General features: G+C 44.7%; 1 long non-coding RNA gene across 1 annotated transcript in view; it reads left to right on the top strand.

Moving 5' to 3' along the window:
* LOC146797755 (uncharacterized) overlaps positions 1–19036 on the top strand; it is a 141771-nt gene that overhangs the window by 8033 nt on the left and 114702 nt on the right. Inside the window, exon 2 of the long non-coding RNA XR_014968525.1 lies at positions 1668–1735. This is a non-coding gene — a long non-coding RNA (uncharacterized LOC146797755). The remainder of the gene's footprint in view (positions 1–1667; positions 1736–19036) is intronic.

The following is a 19036-nucleotide window of genomic DNA, read 5'->3' as shown; positions in this document are numbered from 1 at the left end:
CAGCTCCACAACGGTTTCTTTGAAGACAAGACCTCTGTTTATTTTATCATTGCAGCAAATGAAAATATCAGATGACTAATTAGCATGGTTCAGCAGTTAAACAGCAATTAGAATGCACAGACCCATTATTTCCACATAACACAACCATGTTCTTACTTCTTTGTTATGACAGTGTCATTTGTAAAGAGAACTTAAGGGCATATCAACAAGGCACGGCGGTAGAATTATCGCCGCTTTAGCGTTAGTTTTCGGATGAAAAGCAGCGATAATTCTATCGCCCTATCAGCATGGACACGCTAACACGTGAATCCATGCCTTTGTGCCCATTTTCTTTGCGCCTCGCATCGCTAATGAGATGCGAGGTAGGCGTTGCCGACTGAAATTCAGCGGGAATAATCGCTAACCACAGCTTCTCCCTATTTACTAGGAAATCGCTAACCCGTCTAGCGTCATTAACAGTAGCGCTAACCGGGTATATCGCCGGTTCCTTACGCCTGCTAATTTCCCAACTTAGCTATATATTGCATGGGAGGTGGATCATAATGCTAAGTCCACTTCTCCCTATTTACAATGTTTCCCTAACGCTTTGTTATATCGCTGGTAATCCAGCGATATTTCCTGCTTATCGCCGCTATTGCCGGGATTTCTATCGCCTCGGCGATGCGCGTTGTAAATATTGCGCTGACCGGGCGATAGAATCCGGCGATAGGCGGCATTAGGATTTAGCACGCTAAAGGCGGCCAGCGATAATTATCGCTGCCGCTTGCTGATATGCCCCTTGGTGCCGTTGCTTTCGTCTTTTATCCCTGTTGACAGTCCATGTGCTGTGTATCTCAGATAGTGCCCATGGGTTCCATAAGCAGCATTTAATAAATAAAACCTAAAAGGTGCTGCAGCAATTTTAAGTAGAAACCAGCATTGGCAAAACCAATAGGTCTGACATTGACTGCCAGTCTTTTAGCTTTGTCAATGTATGTTTTGTTTTGTCATGATTTTTTAAAAACTCTTAGGGTAGGTCATGGGCTCTTGTCAATCTAAACAAATGTGGATAAACGCAAAAAATAAGCACACATTACAATAGTAGCCCTCTGCATCTAAAGGCCCTACATTGTGTGTGGATGTGCTCCTTGTGAAAGGGCAGAATGATGTCACTCACAGTGAAGTTTGCCAATGGGAGAAGAGGGTACAATGTCTGCCCCATGCTGTATGCTGTTATGGGCGGCTGAAAAATGTGAACAACACAATAGCATGCCAATGAATAAAGAGGCCCAGTAAAAGATCCTATTATTGTATTGCACATTCAATTTTAGTAAATGCAAAAGGTCTTGGCTAACGCCAGACCTAACAAGCATTTGCAATACAATAGGTCTCGCATGTACGCAAGTTTAAGCTATTGGCATTGTAAATGACAATGCCTTTTATTTATGTTTTGAAAATGAAAAACAAAAATAAAAGGCATTGTCATTTACAATGTCAATAGCTCAAACTCGCGTAAATGCGAGACCTATTGCATTGCAAATGCTTGTTTCCCTCTCTCTCACTCTCTGGAGGAGGTGTGCAGACTCAGCTCATCTGTAGGAAGCATTCAATGTGGGAAACGCAGCGACTTGCACTTTGTGTGGAAGATTCTGAAGAATGCAACTTTAACTGCACTTTTTTCACCGCAGGTTACCGAAGTGTGAAATGCAGCCCGAGGGATATCGTGGTTACGAGATCAGATGGACGATCCTGTGAGGTATGGAAAAAAGAGGCGCTAGCTTGGAGTATAGCACTAGGAGAAGAGGCGCTCGTGTGAGGTGGGCCACTGAAAGAAGCGACTCTGGTTTGGGGTAGGGCATTGGAAGAAAGGGCACTGGTTTTAGGTAGGGCATTAGAACGGGCACTGGTTTGAGGTAGGGCACTGTAAGAAGGGACGCTAGTTTGAGGTAGGGCACTGGAAGAAGGGGCGCTGGTTTGAGGTAGGGCACTGGAAGAAGAGGTGCTGGTTTGAGGAAGGGTATGACAAGAAAGGGCATTGGTTTGATGTAAAGTATTGGACAAGGGGCACTGATTTGAGGTAGTGATGAGAAGAAGGGGTACTGGTTTGAGGTAGGGCATTGGAAGATGGGTTGCTGGTTTCAGGTAGGGCATGGGAACAAAAGGCACTGGTTTGAGGTAAGGTATTGGACGAAGGGGCACTGGTTTGAGGTTGGGATGGGAAGAAGAGGTGCTGGTTTGAGCTAGGGCACTGGTTTGAGGTAGGGCACGGGAAGAAGAGGTGCTCGTCTGAGGTAGGGACATAGGAGCAGATAGCCCGTTTAAAGCATGTTATGAGAAGCAGGGGTCCTGTGTGAGGCAGTGAACTGAAAGCAAGGGCGTTAGTGTCTGGAATGACATTGAGAGCAGGGACGTCTCTCGGAGCTAAGACATTATGAGCAGGGACGGTCAGCAAAGACTAGCTACGGGTGCAGTGGCACCGGTGACCTGCCGGCAGGGTGGGGGACCTGAAGTATAGTTTCATCCTACCCATTCATTGGATGGATGGCGGCATTTTCTTAGCTTGCACAGTTGGCCATTGCATCTTTGCTACGCCAGGGGACATGGAAAGCAGTGATGCCTGTCTGAGGCAGTACGTGGGGAGGGGGTACACAAGTGGGAGGTAAGGCACTAGAAGCAGCGACGTCCGAGTGAGGCAGGGAATGGGCTGCACTAAAGCACGTGCAGGTGGAAGATGACACCCTGGTGAGCTAAGGCATGAGAAGCTGTGGCGTCCTTTTGGGGTTCCTGGTAGTATACTGTGGTGCTATTATTACAGATAAACTTCGCTGCTTCTCAGTTAAGTAAGTGCCTTCGAAAAAGTAGATTGAATTCCCAAAGTCACACCGCAAAATACATGTAGTCTATCCTCGAGCCCTCGGCAAGGTGCACTTGTTTACCTGTTCGCCGCGCGCCTTATCCAAAACGAGCGCTGTGCTGATTATTTATGATTAACAGCGCGGCGTTCGTGACGAACTCCGTGCTGATTATGTATGCAAGTGAGTGTGTCATGCTGCAACTCAGCATGCTGGGCTGCAAAAATCATAAAAGAAAGTTCCTCTCGGAGACACATGAACCACGAAAGCAGACAAAAACTGTAGTTAGGCAGTACTGCTTTTGGAATAAACGGAAGTGACGTATCGGATCGACAGCCAATAATAAGCCAGCTAGGAAGAGCAATGCCAGAGTTAACCAATGGCAGGCGGCAGAGGAAATTACCCTCCATATTCTGTTTACTACAGGTCTCGCGACAGCGCATGCGCTGTCTAGGCTCAACCTAAAAATGAGCCTTCAGTATTTGACCACCCCCAGGACCCTGGCCCATATACCAGTTAGGGCAACACCCAGCAAGAGCATGACACTTTCCATGGAAATAAAGACTTGTTTCTGCACAATTCATAGCAACCTCTCCACTTGAATGAAACACAAGTGCCCCTATTCTTCCATTTCTGTTTTTCCAGAGAGTTCCCTGAGAGAAAACCATGTTTGCCATGCTCCCCCCCCCCCCATATTTTCCTTTTAGTAGCTCAGAGCTCACCCCCAAAACGGATGGGTTTCACCCTTTAAAATGCCCTTCTTAACATATTCCCAGTTTGGAGTTGTCTATACAGAAGAAAAGCAGACGCCGTTGCTTGCTGCACTTAAATCCCAAATTCTTGCCAGCCAGACTGTGGCGAGAGCTTTATCAAGCACTGTCTTGAATCGAATCCCTGGGATTAGAAAGAAAGGGTGTGTTAAGTTGCACAGTCAGGTGATTCGAGGGATCATATACATTTTCTAAAAATGTGGAATATTTGCAAAGCTACAAAATTTCTAAAAAAATAAAATGAATAAAGGGAACCTTTAACAACTCTTCGTGGCAGTGGGAAAACATTTCCCCTGTCATCTCTTGCCAGCGGTTTCCTATGAAATGCCCCACCTAGTCATGTCCGCTGGCACATCCCATAGCCATTACTCTATCCATTGCTCAATTAAACTTCCACACTCTGGGCCAAATGTATCAGCAATTAGCACTGGTGCAGTGTTGATATAGGAATAACTTTCCAGAGCAAATGGTATTGTATTGGAGAGCTGATTAAAGTAACACATACTTTGTGCTATTTTGTGTCATGGGCCCTCATTTATGGGGATTTAGCATAGGACAGCGCAGCAAATCAGTTTGCTGCACTATCCTATGTCAAAGTGAAAGGGCAGGAAAGCACAGTATTTATGCAATATGATGCATTCCTGTCCTTTCCCCCTGCGCTGGCGCAGTTTCGGCAGCCTAGTGCCACCGCAGACACCCTTGCACCATGGTGCAAGGGTGCCTGTGTTGTCAGAAGGATTGTTTTTGTGCAGGAAGGGGCACCTTCCTGCACAGACACAATCCTAAGAGGCGTTTTCCTCCGTCTGTGTGCTGCAGAAAGCAGCACACATGGAGAGAGGAAACAACGAGCAGAAATGAAGTTATTTCTCCTCGTTACAACACACCTCAGGAGGTGTAAGGTTTTGCCACTTCACCAGGTTTACATGCTCTTGTAAATCTGGTGAAATTTCAAAATCCATGGGTGATGCGTGGAAAAACCCACTGCAACGCCCATGAACGCATCCTGAGAGCAGAGTGACGCAACGCAGCAATTTGCGCTTCCTTTCTTTACTCAATATCTATGAGGTCATTCAAAGCCACTCACAGCCTCATAGATATGATATTGTGAGTTGCACTGCTGGAGCGTCACAAAAAGTAACGCTCTGGTGGAGCAAGTGGCTCATAATGTGCGCCATAATTTTTTACACAAAGGCCTATCTACTCTCATTTGAAGGCCTACCTTTGCACATAAAAATGACACCTCATTGATGTAGGTGCAAAGATGGAGAAAAACTTTCCTTTCTCCATACTTGTCTAACTTTGCATGTGTGCTGTACTGGACAGCACACATAAAAAGTGGGAAAAGCTTAAAAGCAACTTTAAGAATAGTATTTTGTACTGGAAAGGTAAACATCCAGTAGAAAATCTATGCTGGACTCACCTAGACACCATTACACTAAGGTGCAAAGGTGTGTCAGTGGTGCTAGACAGCCACAAAATGCTCTTGAGCTTGGTAAGAGAGCTGCATTGACATATATTAGTAGATATGGTGCTTACCTGCTCTCCCCATTTCACATATCACAGATTAGGTTGCTGTGCTGTATTGCATGAAAAATTGCAAATTTGATCCCATGCGTCCAACAAATTTCCTGTGTCCGAGCCTATTCCCAGTACGTTGCCTAAGGGCTATGGCTCAAGACTAACATGTACTCTGCTTCACCCCTCTTCCCTGTCATACATGGGATACCATTCCCAGTTGCAGGATATATTGGCCTTTGGGAGAAGGAAATCCTGTATTTGGGGACCAGCTAGTGCTTAATTTGATCCGGTGGTTTCCGGTGCTTGGCACTGACACTGAACTATCAACACCAGCACTTATGTCAGTCTGTCACGTGGTGGAGCTGTTTCTCTAATTTAGATAAGAATACAACTGTTGTTTACCAATTCAATATACATTAGAAATGACTAATACCTGCAGCCGAAACTTGGGGAGGGGGGGCTGGAAAATTTTGAACTCGCACATGTAGGAGGAGAAGGATGGTCAGTAGTTGTGTTGGTGGTACAGTCATTGGCATCACTGGGAGGTGCAATGGGTTGTTAAAGATACAGTGGCCTCCTGGCAGGAGCCGAGGCACTTATATTTTTAAATTTTAACCACTGGGGGCAGCACAGGTGTGCTAAATTTCACTTATTTGAAGCAGAGCAAACCTCTTTCTTCAATGGAAGAGAATACCTCCTCCCTGAATCCATATCTACCCTCTCCAGGGCATGAGAAAGCCTAAAAAGATGCTTAAACACTTGGCTGATCGGCTTGGCAGTATTCTGGTTCGCCAACTGCTGCAAAAACCTAATGTAAGTTGGGCACCACTCCAACAACTGGAACAACTAAACTGAACTGAACATGCAGGGGCTGTTAGTGCTTTCTGGGCAGAAGATGCATACTCCCTGTGTCCTCAAGGCAGGGATAGGACTAAAGCTCTGCCCTAGATTCCACTGCTGTCTGCCACTTGCTCACTGGACGTTTTGCTTCAATAGAGAACTCCATCTGTCCAAGAGACACGAAATGAGCTTTTCAGGGTGTTTTGATGCCTCCAAGAGATTCCTCAACAGATATACTAGAAAGGGACAAAAATGATAACAGAGATGAGTGAGCTGCCCTAAGAGTTGCAAATCTACATGTCAAATATGCTACTGGGCCTCAAGGATTCTTACTTTTAAAACAGGAACCTCCCTCTTTGCCGTTCTCTGCACCCCTTAGTGGATGCGGCGTGATTACAGCCACTCTCACATGTATTGGTCCTAGCTCTCAAAAGATGACATGAACCACATTAAGATTCACATTGACCGTGACAACTTGTGAAGGCCAGCAACAATCTGAATCTTGACTTATGATCAAGGACTACAACTTTCATTGTGTTACCTTTGGCCTATTTGGGCATGAACCACAAGTCTAAAGCCTTAGCTTCATGAAGGTAAACTCCCCATTAGTTTGCAGCCATTGACCCTGTATAATTAAAGCCAACAGAGACCGCAATATCCATTCCCAAATTTTCCAGAGTCCCTAACTGTGATAAGCTGGCAGCCAGGTTTGTCCGCAGCACATCACAGATGGAATTTATGTGCTGTGGCCATCCTCTGGATAGTCTGCTATCCAAGGCGTTACGAGGAGGGGAATTTTCACTGTGACTGGTTGACCACCATCGTTCACTCCTGGTAGTCTGCAATGACCTCTGACCCAACTGTTTATTATCCAGAGAGCAGTAGTGTAGCCAAGGTGCCATGGGCCCTATGGCAAGCAAGAGAAATACCTCCTGGCAAGTAAAAGAAAGAAATAATTTAGGTACATTGGGCCCTCTAGGCCTACGGGCCCCAGTGCCAGAACAACTGCTGCAGCAACCATAGCTACACCCCTGCCAGAGATGCTAATACTCCATGTCACCGATCATATTTCAACAGCGTCCATTAGAAACTGGGATAGAACTCCTATCCAACTCTGATTCAGAATTTCGGTTACTGTGCAAAATAATCCAGACCGGATGTCTTTGTAGAGACTCAATAGTGAGTCTGCCAGCCGTACCGTAGACTGTGAAACCTGGGTCCTCTTTCCACAGTAAGGTGATATCTCCATATTCTTAAAATAATTTCAGCATCTGGACGGTTCTGCAGCTATTCACGGTGCTGAACACTCATAGGGTAACGTTGACTCAGCACCTTTAGTTATGGTTGTACACCCAACCATTCCCCAAACAATGAAATAGGGCTACTCACCCCAAAAATATTTGCAATGTCTCCACAACTGTTTGAGCTATAAACTTGAGACCATCACAGATCTTCTCAAGTATTACTCTGTTCTTTTAAGGTGTTTAATTTAGTCCCATTAGTATTGCAGTAATACTTCTGACAGGCCATTCAGATTTATTATGTGTGTGGTAATAGTGCTGTACAGTATCTGAGCCAAACTTCACTCCACTCAATACCAACTTGACTGCTCAACTAAGCTACCAAGTAGAATCAAGGAGGCTTTGGAGGCTCAACTTTCCATCTCAGACCCGGTACCCAGCATTCTCGCTGTGGATACTACTAGGTAGGCCCCATATCCTCAGGGTCTGTGGAAGGCCCAGAACGCAGTAACCCTCCAGGCACAAAAGCACCTGCACTGTCTGATACCTCCACAGATGTTTGAGAGAAACAAGAGGAAGCACTCTTTTCAAACTTGGGAATGTGTGCAAAGTCCGAAAAATGAATTCATTTAGGCAGTGGCATCCTACAAAATGAGTGGGCCCCCAGCAGAAAATGATGAGGGGCTAAGTCTACCATATCTCACAGATTTTCATTGAACTTGAACTTAATGGGCTGCTTTGAAGGATTGGGACCCTCTGGAGGGTTGGGTAGTGGGTCCTGCGCTACAGGGGCTGCAGGGGTCTGCGTCAAGACTCTGACTTTAGGGAGACTATAACCTGTTTGTCATTGGAGAATGGTGTGGGAGTTACATGTAGCCTACTTTCGAGTTGGAAAATAAAGGGAGTATGGAGTAGGAAAGTTGTTGGTATACTGCTTTGCAGTTTAGACAATATTAAAAAATAGGCCACTACACCTGAACACTACAGCTATATCTTTAAAGCCTCCTTTTCTGTGCTCGGTAGGTGATTCTTGCCTTCACAAATTCAGACATTGGGGTATCCCTTGCCCATCAAGAGTAACTCATATCCCATGTGGAAACAGGGTCAGTTTTAAATAAGCATGACCCTCATTCAGTCAAACAGAGGCATGGTTCATCATCGGGTCCACCCTGACCCCTAAAACTCAGGATGTGCTCAACCATATTCCAGGGAGCTCTTTTGATATTGTCATTACCGGGGGGCTACAAAAAGAGTAAAAGTGCCTTAGACAGACCTAGGTATCCCTTTATTGGTGGTCTGTGTTGGTATAGGTTAAAAATGATCTAAATGGGGTTCTTAGGATTTAATGGTCCTACGACCCTAGAATGACTGTCAACATGTTTCAGCCCCTATTGGACGGCCTATCTGGTCCAGGGCTTTCTTCAGGACACAATGTAATTTATTGCCCCAGTGTTATATACATTCACTTCTAGTTACGTGTATATGTGAAATTCAACTCTATAATTGCAGGCAAGGTGAGCAGATTCACTTGCCTTAGTGTAGGATCACTGTTCCCCTGTTGGGATAATGGTACTACCACTTGGGGGGGAGCATGCCCCTGTAGTCACACAGTCTTCAAGGGTAGCATGCCTCACCAACACCTACTTTTGTGCTCGCAATCTCCCTGCTCATCCTAAAAAAAATAATTCTTGCCTTCCCCATGTTCCCCTGGGAGAAGATCAGCCACTCTTTTTTTAAAGTAGAACAGCTTGTTGTAAAAATACTTCACCCCAGTTTTTGTTGCAAGTGTCATTGTAAAGTTCTTTATTACATGAGCCCAATCCACTAACACATAAATTTGCTCACACCAGAAGGGACCACTTAACACAATTAATAAATGAATGAATGAATAAATAAATACATTTCTATCAACACTCTACAGCCCGTGGGGCAGCCCTCCCTCACATTACCCCCTGCCTCTGCTGTACAGCCCCTGCATTTTGCCTGTCTGCTTGCTCCGGGGGAGTATGTGTTGCAAATGTTCTTTTTGGGCAGGCACTTAGCTATCAATAGTGCAGCAGGTGCAGTGGCATAGTGGGCCAGATGTCTGAGGAGGCCACTGCAGCCAAATAAAGGTGTTTTTTTACTACAAAACCAGGCAACGGAGGTAATCTTTGCTATGTCACTTCTTTTGGGTAGCATAGCAACCCCTGATTTTTAGGTCTTGCCTGACCCAGCGCATGCGCTGGTCTGGCGAGACTTATTGAGAGGGCTCCAAAAAGTGCTACCAGGCCAGCATAGAGCTACAGTGCATGTGCGCGGGCGCGCGCGCCGCGTTTTACCGCAATCACTTTCACTTCGCGGCCGCAAGGCAGCTTTGATGTTGATCACGATCGCGATCACTTTCACTTTCGCTGCTGCAAGGCCGCTTGGCATAGTCAATAGGTCTCGCTTTTGGAACCTTATAAGTATTTAGTTACGCAACTGTTGCATGGCTAAACACTTATAAGGTCCCAAAGGCGAGACCTATTGGCTATGCCAATGCTTGTTTCCTTTTGTTTCACATAGGATGAGTACAATCTCATCCTGAAGGAGTTGTTTCATGACCTGATGCTGTGATTTTACCACAGCAGTCAGTAACCCTTTACAGAAAGTATCTATTCAAGAAATATGTCTTCACTACTATGGCAGTCTAGTATTGTTGTCAAAACGTTGAGGTGTTTGATGCGCCCTTTGTAGAGGGCGATTATGCTTAGGGCAGGGCCAGACTGTATATCCAGAGCAACCCTGGCAAATTTAATTTTGTCAGACCAGCCCCCGTATGGTGCATAGTGAGTGCAGCGAGTGAGCCGACACTACAAAGAGGGTTTGGGGAGATCCACCCCATGAACATTTGGGCATAAATGGCTCATTCTAGAACACATTTTTCTTAATATATTCAATTGTATTCGCTTTTAAAGCATAGTAAATGATGACCTTACCGTGCAATAGGATTCAACAATCTTTGTTGGGGCTCTTTATTGCTTCCCTCACTACCAACCTCCAACAGTGCTCCTCATCTTTCCATAGCCCCTCTCTCACATGTATTTAATTTGTTTTATAGCGCCTCTCATTCCATTGTAGGGTGTCGTAGCACTTTGCATCACACACAAATGCAGGAACAATGAATCATACGTATGTAAATCAGTGTATAGAAAATGTTACATAAGACAAGGTATAGGATTCATGTCATCCACATTGTAGGCATTCTTAAGAGTGTTTGGTCTGGAGAAGTAAAAATTCAGGATTGAGAATGTAGCACAGTGGATAGGGTTGAATTTGCTAAAAAGAATGCATTTCTACCCAAACAAACCCTTTTTTTTTAGCAACATCAGGGTAATAAAAAAACTCGGAAACAAATGACTTTCGAACCTGTACCATGGAGTTTGCATGCAGCTCTTTGATGACACTTCATAGCTCACTGTGCTAGATTATGATTGTAACTTATGAACTGCACAGTAACAAAAGAGTCTCTGTGACAAATTAAGTAACTCACTAAGCTATGCACACAAAATACTGCTCTTTGATCTGCATGGTACGTCCTTTGCATCGGAAATATTAACCTTCTGCCCACTTAGATGAGTCAAAACTGCCACTAGACAAACCTAGATCTCTTTCCAGCAGGTACATTAATTACCAGTGTTATCTTAACCCTTTTATTGTTGCCTGGAAACTAGTGGATGTGCAAGGAACTCTGTGCTTTCAAAATTGCTGCACTGCTTCAAAAACGGGCCCGGTAACAAAACCGGCCGCCCACCCGGGGAAACACCAGATGCCCAGTCCGCCTTGGCTCAGGGGTCAAACCTGCCAAGTCACATGATGCTGCAGTGTGTTCCCCAGTAACGTCTCTCTCTACCTCTCTCTCTTGGAAACCCTTATACAGAGTAGGTTTCCAGCTCATGCATGGAATTTCATCTGTTGTTTTTTTGCAAACTCCACAAACATGGGCAGTAGGTTCAGGTGCCCTATATTTATGTTTTTGGGAAGTCGATTTCCTGACGTTATGCTGACGGACGACTTTTAGCCAGGATAGGTGAATATGATGTTCTGAAATGCTGATGATGATTTCTAACGATTCTTGCAATATTTCTTAGATAAAGAATACTTGATTAATTACTTGATTAATTGACAAATGTGTTGTGTCAATTATTTAAAAAAGAGAATTTAGTTCAGTATTTAAAGAGTGGATAAATGATTGTGACACTAAACCTACAAACAACTAAATGATTCATTGCCTTATGAGGGGAATATCTTAGGGTTGAAGTCAAAGTATTTAGGGCAAGGTAAAGGTATTCCTTTCATGTCAGCGTTTGGAAGCTTATTTCCCTAGGAAAGCAGATTAACGGAGTGTAAGTATTGGTGTTATGGGCCCCACCAATGAATGTATATGAGTGAATTTGATGTTGAAGTATTTGGTCTGTGACGAAGGGGGAATTTGATGTTCCACGCTGCAGCACATGCACCACGTTGAATGGTGCAAAAGCAGCGCAACCCCTACATAAATAAGGCCCTGAGTTTGTATTTATTGAGATTAGTTCGCCCTCTGGACAAGGTTCCACAGGTACATATTTTAGTGGTTAAACACAGAATAACAGACGATAAATGGGTTGGAAAGTAGAAATGCAGATGATGAATTATGTTACAAGCACAATTTGTAGTGAGCATGATGCTTGGCACAGAGCCATCCTGAGGGATGCCTAATGGACGAAGTAGGTGATTAATGGATCAGGCTGGACGGTTTCTGGAGGCGATGCTGATGACTTTGTACATGATGAGATGTGTACTCCAGGAGTCCTGTTAGTAGGCTCCTAGAATGGCTGTGTTTACTCATCCCAAGGTGTTACTCCTGGACATGCCAGATAAGAGTACGGGCTGGAATTTTGCATCCGTAGAGGAAGTGGACATAAGTGGCTCCAAGTTGCACCACGATACCCGCCTGGGTGATATGCACACCATAAAAATAGATATAACATAACAGGTTCATACGGGATGTAAATAAAATGACAACATTACTATCAATAGGGGAGAGGGGAGAGTATCAGGGGGAATTGACATGGGAGATGTGAGAGTGGTTAAGGCAAATAATGCAGGGGAGTGGATGATGCTGGTGTTCGAGGAGCTGGAAAATGAGTGAGGAGCTATACGCTGCCTGATGGCTGAAAGACAATGACCGCATTGACTGGTGCCTGTTCTGTCTGCTGCCCCTTTACCCGTGCTGCGTGAGTGGAGGAAGCTTGCACTGAACCTTTCTGTGATGCACATGTGATCCTTTCTGTGAAGCACATGTGATCCTTTCTGTGAAGCACATGTGAAGGGAAGCGTTCCTGCCTGCTTAATGGTAATACTTTGGACAGTCTTGGTCAACCCCAAGATGAGGAACACAAGATTCGGACCCTGTGCCACAGTCGATGCTGATAGCCAGTGATACCCGCGGAAAGAGCATTGCTCTATCTGTCACGACCATTATAGCCTTGTACTTGTTAGTAGATGAAGAATTTGCCCTGGTTGTTTAGCTGGTGGAAGTAAGAAATATAAGTTGTACCTTGCATTGACCTTGCATTGCACTCAAATGGATTTTGCATGAACAAATTTAACTCCCCTATTGGTGGAAACAAGTTTTATGGTGTTATACAGCATTTCTCGGAACTCATTCGTGGTAATGGTCATAAAAAGCATTCACTGCAATAGATGACGAAACACTAGAATAAACAAATAGGTATTACCACCCTTTTCTGTGTTTCATTTCTCAGAATGAGGATAAAAAACAGTATTTCTAATTTTGCCAGGGTGTTCCTGGTAAAATGTCTCCTGGGAAAATTGCATATGTACGGTAATTACTGCAAACCCGTGTACAGGTTTTCCTCATTACTTTGAATGAGGCTGTAAAACAGAAAATATAGCAGTCGAAAAATATAGCATTTTCGCTACAATAGCATTAAGAAGACATTTGCCTCCCCCCCCCCCCCCCCATAACAACAAAAAGTAGACCACTTGACTCAACTTTAGCTCCTCAACAGCGTCCTATTTGCTGACGAGTGGTAAGGAAATGGCACTCAGAGGAATAATATAGACAGTGAACCGACCTATTAAATTTCTTGTCTACCCATTACCTTCAAAACCCTATAACTCTAAGGGTATCAAGGACAGTGCAAGAGGCACTAAATAGCAATCCTGGGGTAGCAAGTGCCCCTGGATACCCATTAAGGACGTCAACACGGCTATGGTTCGGAAAAGAGGCAGAGGATATTTGGACCTAGGATATTGAGAAATTGGTCCATTCAAATTGAAATTCCAGGTATTTCCAAGCATGAAGCAAGAGAAGTATTCTGTTGTTTGCTGACTCGTTGTGGCTAAAGATCTGCTGGGCCTGGTCGCTCTGGCGACCAAGCAAGGACTGGGAAACGTAAAGGCCTAAGGCATGGATGCCCTGTGGCTGAGTGCTCTTTCATTTTCTTCTGCTGGTTATGTCTATCTATCAGTTGATGGTAGCTTCCCTCCTAAATTGGAAATAAAAGGTATTTCTAACATGCTGTGTCCTGACCAGTCCCTGCTCCAAGACAGGATGCCAAAGGGGCTTCAGATTCATTTAGATGCTTCATGGGACTTGGGCCCTCATTATGAGTTCAGAGCTAAATTCCAAGCCTGGTGTATACACGTTTTTACATACGCATCAGAATTATGAGTTATGTGACAATTACCACAACCTCACAATTTTCCCCTGATAAATTCAGGCAGGTCAAACCTGCCGAAATTTATCGAGGCAAAAATGGCCCAGTAAAAAGGAATACCATGCAGAATTCAATGTGTTAAAAACAAATTCCTCATGTTATGCCTCATTTTCCTGTTCAAAATTCAGAATAGGAGGTAATTACCTCACATGTTAAATATCTCACCCTGGGGTTATTGAGTATTAATATAGGGTAAAATTGCTCCTTGGGCTACTGTCAGCTTAAGGCTGAACAAAAAGCTATTCTTGCATGCAGGTGTAGAAGTTGGGCTCCTCTCCAAACAGCTTTGCTCCGCCGCCCACCACCTCTCTCACACCTCGCACATACGTTGAAGCCGCAGTAGAGGTCCTTCTCCTACTTTGCGGTCAAGTCCTGGAAAGACCTCCCACTTCACCTCTGAATCTCACCATTGCTACTGGAATTCAGAAAAAGACTAAAGACCTGGCTGATCGACTGAGCCGCCACAGCAAGATCCTCAGCGTCTGGATAACCTCACGGGTGATTAGCCACGCTTCATAAGTCATGGCTGATTGATCTTGAAAGCATAGGAAGCAAAGTTCTAAATCCGCCCCCTTCCAATCCGTTGATGAAAGGGGCGGATCTCAAGAGCAGGGCTGGACTGGGAACCGAAACGGGTCCTGGCAAACTGCTCGGCCGGCCCCCCTTGGGGTGAGGAGCGGTGCGGCCGAGATGTTTGCTAGGGCCGGTTTCGGACGATTTTGTTGTAGAGGGCCGATATAGCCGGACCCCGGTAACAAAAACGGCCCCACAGAGGCCCAAAACTGACCCCATCCTGACGGCCCACCGGGGAAATGCCCGGTGCCCATGACGGCCAGTCCAGCCCTGCTCAGGAGTGGGTACTGGAGGGCCTGTGGAAAGAATGGTTCAAAGACTGGTTGTTAAAGAAGGGGAAATGGTGAAAGACCTTCATATCTTGCTAGCTGAGTCTCTTTACTCTGCAGAAGTCACCGAATTAGGGATGCTCTCAGCCATGGTACTGAAATGTGGCATGATTTTATTATTTATGCAACATTTCTGTGCCCGGGAGATTAACCAAACTGATGTTAGTGGCGTAGCAACAGAGACCTATTGCAAAAAAGGAAAACGGACCTCCATACATACAGCAATAATCAGAGTTCAATGTGCTCCTAAGGCCGCTGGGCCTCAGTGCAACTGCACCTTCTGCACCATTGATAGCCACGCCCCTGACTGATACAGACATATGACACACCTGATTGGCATCAAGCGTCGAAGTGGCATATGGATGTGCGTCAGGCAGTCATGAGGTAAATCAAGGCTGTTGTTATTTTAGTGAGGGGAAGACGTGATTCATGGTTTATTTATTTTCAGTGATCCTAAGGCTACCTTGTCTCTATGGTATATGATAACAGTGATTTTAATGCAGTGTGTACGGCTTTAAATGATCCTAAACAATAAAGCATTTTTTAAACTTGAAGTACATTTGACATATTTTTCTTGTCTGCACGAACCCACCACGCGCTCACCGTCCCTGCTAGGATGTCCAGATTCTCCTGGGAACAGCTTTCATAATGGTAGATGAAAATAAAATCAAACTGCCCCCTCAGCTCACCTCACCTCACTTCTCTCTCTCTCTCGCTCGCTCTATCTCTCTCTCTCTCGCGCGCTCTATCTCTCTCTCTCGCGCGCGCGCGCCCTCTCTCTTTCTCCCTCTATCTCTCTCTCCTCTCTCGTCAGTGCACTGCCAGACCTGGCTTGCTCTTTGATATGCTGGCACAGCCCTTGCTACTCCTGGCGTCAGAGGTCATGAATGCAGTGGCAGGGACAGGCGACACACAAGGAGAGTTCCTTGGTATTTGTGGCGGTAATACGGCACTCAGTTAATTTCGATAACCCAGGGTGTGGTATTCCAGTGTTGCAGCACTACCTCCCCATTTTGTATTCTGCACCTCGGGGTAATGCTGCATGCTTTCGCGTTTTTAGCTGAAAAACGCAGAACGCTTCTAAACTATTCCATGTTCTTCCTGTTTATATTTTTTTCGCCCATTGAAGTATTGTCTTGCTGCACTATTTGTAATAATGATTGGAACAAAGGGTCATGTCAGTGTTCAAATTGTAACACAGCACAGCAAGTCACCTTGCTGATCTGTGTTGCAAGAAAAAGGAAGGAATGTGCGGTATTTATCACAATACGGCGCATTTCTGCCTTTTCCCCACCGCTGGCACACTTGCACCATTGTGTGAGGGTGCCTGTGTTGCAAGCAGAACTGTTTTTGTGCAGGAAGAGGCACCATCCTACACAAAGACAATCCCCTGGGGCCTTTTACTCATTCTACATGTGCTGCAGAATCCAGCACACATGGAAAGAGGAAAACATTTGGAGAAATAACAATATTTCTCCTCATTACACCTCACTGGGAAGGCGAAGCATTTTGGCGCATTCCCAGGTCTACCAATAATGGTAAATCTGGGACTGCGTCAAAATCCATGGGTGTTGTGTGGGAAACCCACGCAATGCCTATGGCACGCCTCCGGGGCAGGGTAACGCAACGCAGCGATTTGCGCTGCGCTGCGTTACTCCAGATTCATCAAGCCACTCAGGGCCACACAAGGTGGCCTTGCGTGGCTTGATAAATCACATTTCACGGCTTGCGTCAATTTTGCACCGCACAGTGGTGCAAATGTGACACAACCCTTGATAAATATGGCCCAAAGAGTATTACAGTGGTTGATGGAATGACGACATAAGACAAACCTACGATGTTAATGGTGTCCAAGGGTGTATAATGTCACTTCCTGGCCTTTGTTTGTAACTATGGCCATGCAAAATAACCCTCCAGTTGCTGTGATGAGGAGAGCACAATAGATCGAAGGTCGAGATCTTCTGTTCTCATAACAGCAGAGAGGTGAGAAATTCCAGTTTAAAAAAAAAAGAATAGTAAAATTACAGAATAACGACAAAAGTGTTGCAATACAAAAATATCGCTGAAAAAATTAACATCGAATACATATGGAAAGTCATTAAATGTATTATACTAAAAATACATTGACTAAATAAAATACGTAACATTCATTTATAATAATAATGATACATATTAAAAAACACAGTACAGACATAAAGCATGTATAATGTTTCATTTTTAAAATATTTAAAAAACACTACCCTCCCTAACTTCAGTAAACTCAGCAACCTAAAATTAAAATGCAATACAAAATTTAAAAAAATAATTAAACATTTAATCAAATAGCACTTAACAATAAAAATAAATAAGAAATGATAAATTAAACAAATGTTTATATAATAAAAAAAAAACCCTACCCCATCCCAGAAAAAGCCCTGCAACTAAAACATAACATTTAATACATAATGTTATTATATACTTCAAATATGCAACACAATCAACAAATTCATCAATTCCATTATTTAAAATGAAATTAAAATACTACCCACTCAATGTCCCAACAAACTACCCCAAATTAACATTTGACATATAATAAATAAATAATTAATCTTTTAGACTTACCACAAAAATAAATATAAATGAAAGGAGACCAATTTTTTAAGGCCTGGGGCCCACTGCTAGCAACAATGTCACTTTCGGGAGCTCTCCGGGAACATCAAGAGTCAGAGCTGGAGAAAAGGAGAAAGATCACATAGGGAGGAGGATATGAGAGGGTGAAACGAGGGAGAGAAGCGAGAAGGACAGGGATGAGAATGGGTGGATGGAAAGAGTGAGAGAGAGAGCGCGAAGGGAGTGGAACCAGTTTGAACATTTTTGCCAGGGCTGCTTTTGATTCTCAGTCTCACCAGTATGATGTGCTCAAATAATGAATCCAAGAATTTAGAATATCTTTATCTCTGTGGATGTCCAGGGCCGGACTGGCCCTAGCGGGCACCAGGCATTTTCCCGGTGGACCGGAAGGGTGGGAGCTGGTTTCTGAGCCGTGGGGGCCGGTTTTGTTACTGGGGGCCGGTTTTGCAGCAGTGCTAAAGCGGCCAGCAGTGACTCTCACTAGCACTCCCCTTCCCCTGTATTGCCAGGGCTAGTTTGTGTTCCCAATCCGGCCCTGCTGATGTCAGGTTATCTGTCACATGGCTTCAGATTTCACAGCAGCTGGCCATTCTGTGAAACCCAGAGATGCATTCCATGCTAGGCAGGCCAATATCTCCTGTGTACATAGCTGCGCACCTAGGATTAGGCTGGCTGTTTATTTATCCTGGTGTTTCCCCCGGTGTGGGGCAATGATCCACGCTGGGTCTTGGATGCCCACAGCTGGCGCTGTCACCTCTGTCCCTCTGCCCAGTTCCCTAGGGCGTGTCCCACCAGGCACAGCAGGGACATCAGGGAAAGGTAGAGGTGACTGAAAGAGAGGGACCTGGCCTACAGGGCAGTCAGTCAGTGCCCAGTGAGCTTGTCTGACAGATCAGTGTATGGACCGTTTTTTAGGTCGAGCCTGGGCGGCGCTTGCGCTGCTCTGCGAGGCGTGCTGTACTCAAGTATCTACTTGAAGCTCTGCCCACTCTCCGCCCATATTTTTCATTGGCTTGTGTCATTGTTCTTTGTAAATCCTGGCTTCTGAATCGTTAATAGGCTTCTTAGCCCCTCCTTAGTGCCGCCTTGTCTTCATTTGTAACCTCCCATAAGACTGGCCCTTTTACTTCTGTTGTAACACGGTATGTCTTTTTTAGTTTGTAAGCACTATTTTCTTTAACGAGTCTCTCCTACTGCAGGCACAACATGTTTTCCTACAATATTCAGCGCGCCATGCACACTTTCACTTTCTAAGCAGCCCAGGACAATGGCGGCCGCTTCGTTGAAATGAAACAGATCTCGCATTTACAAGAGTTTGAACAATTGGCATTGTAAATGACACTGCCTTTTATTTATGTGTTTATGTTGATGTGTTAATTATCAAAACAGATAAATAAAAGGCATTGTCATTTACAATGCCAATAGCTTGAACTCTCGCGAATGTGAGACATATTGCATTGAACTTGCTTGTTTAGCAGTTGTGGGCCAGTTTTATGGCCAGGTGGGGCTGATTTTACTTTCGATTTGCCTGATATTACTGCTTTTTTAGCAATCTGCTTTACTGATGAGGGTTCCTTT

This window comes from Triturus cristatus, chromosome 9 (assembly GCF_964204655.1).
Source record: "Triturus cristatus chromosome 9, aTriCri1.1, whole genome shotgun sequence".
In the NCBI taxonomy this organism is placed as follows: domain Eukaryota; kingdom Metazoa; phylum Chordata; class Amphibia; order Caudata; family Salamandridae; genus Triturus; species Triturus cristatus.
This window is presented reverse-complemented; position numbering and strand designations above follow the sequence as displayed.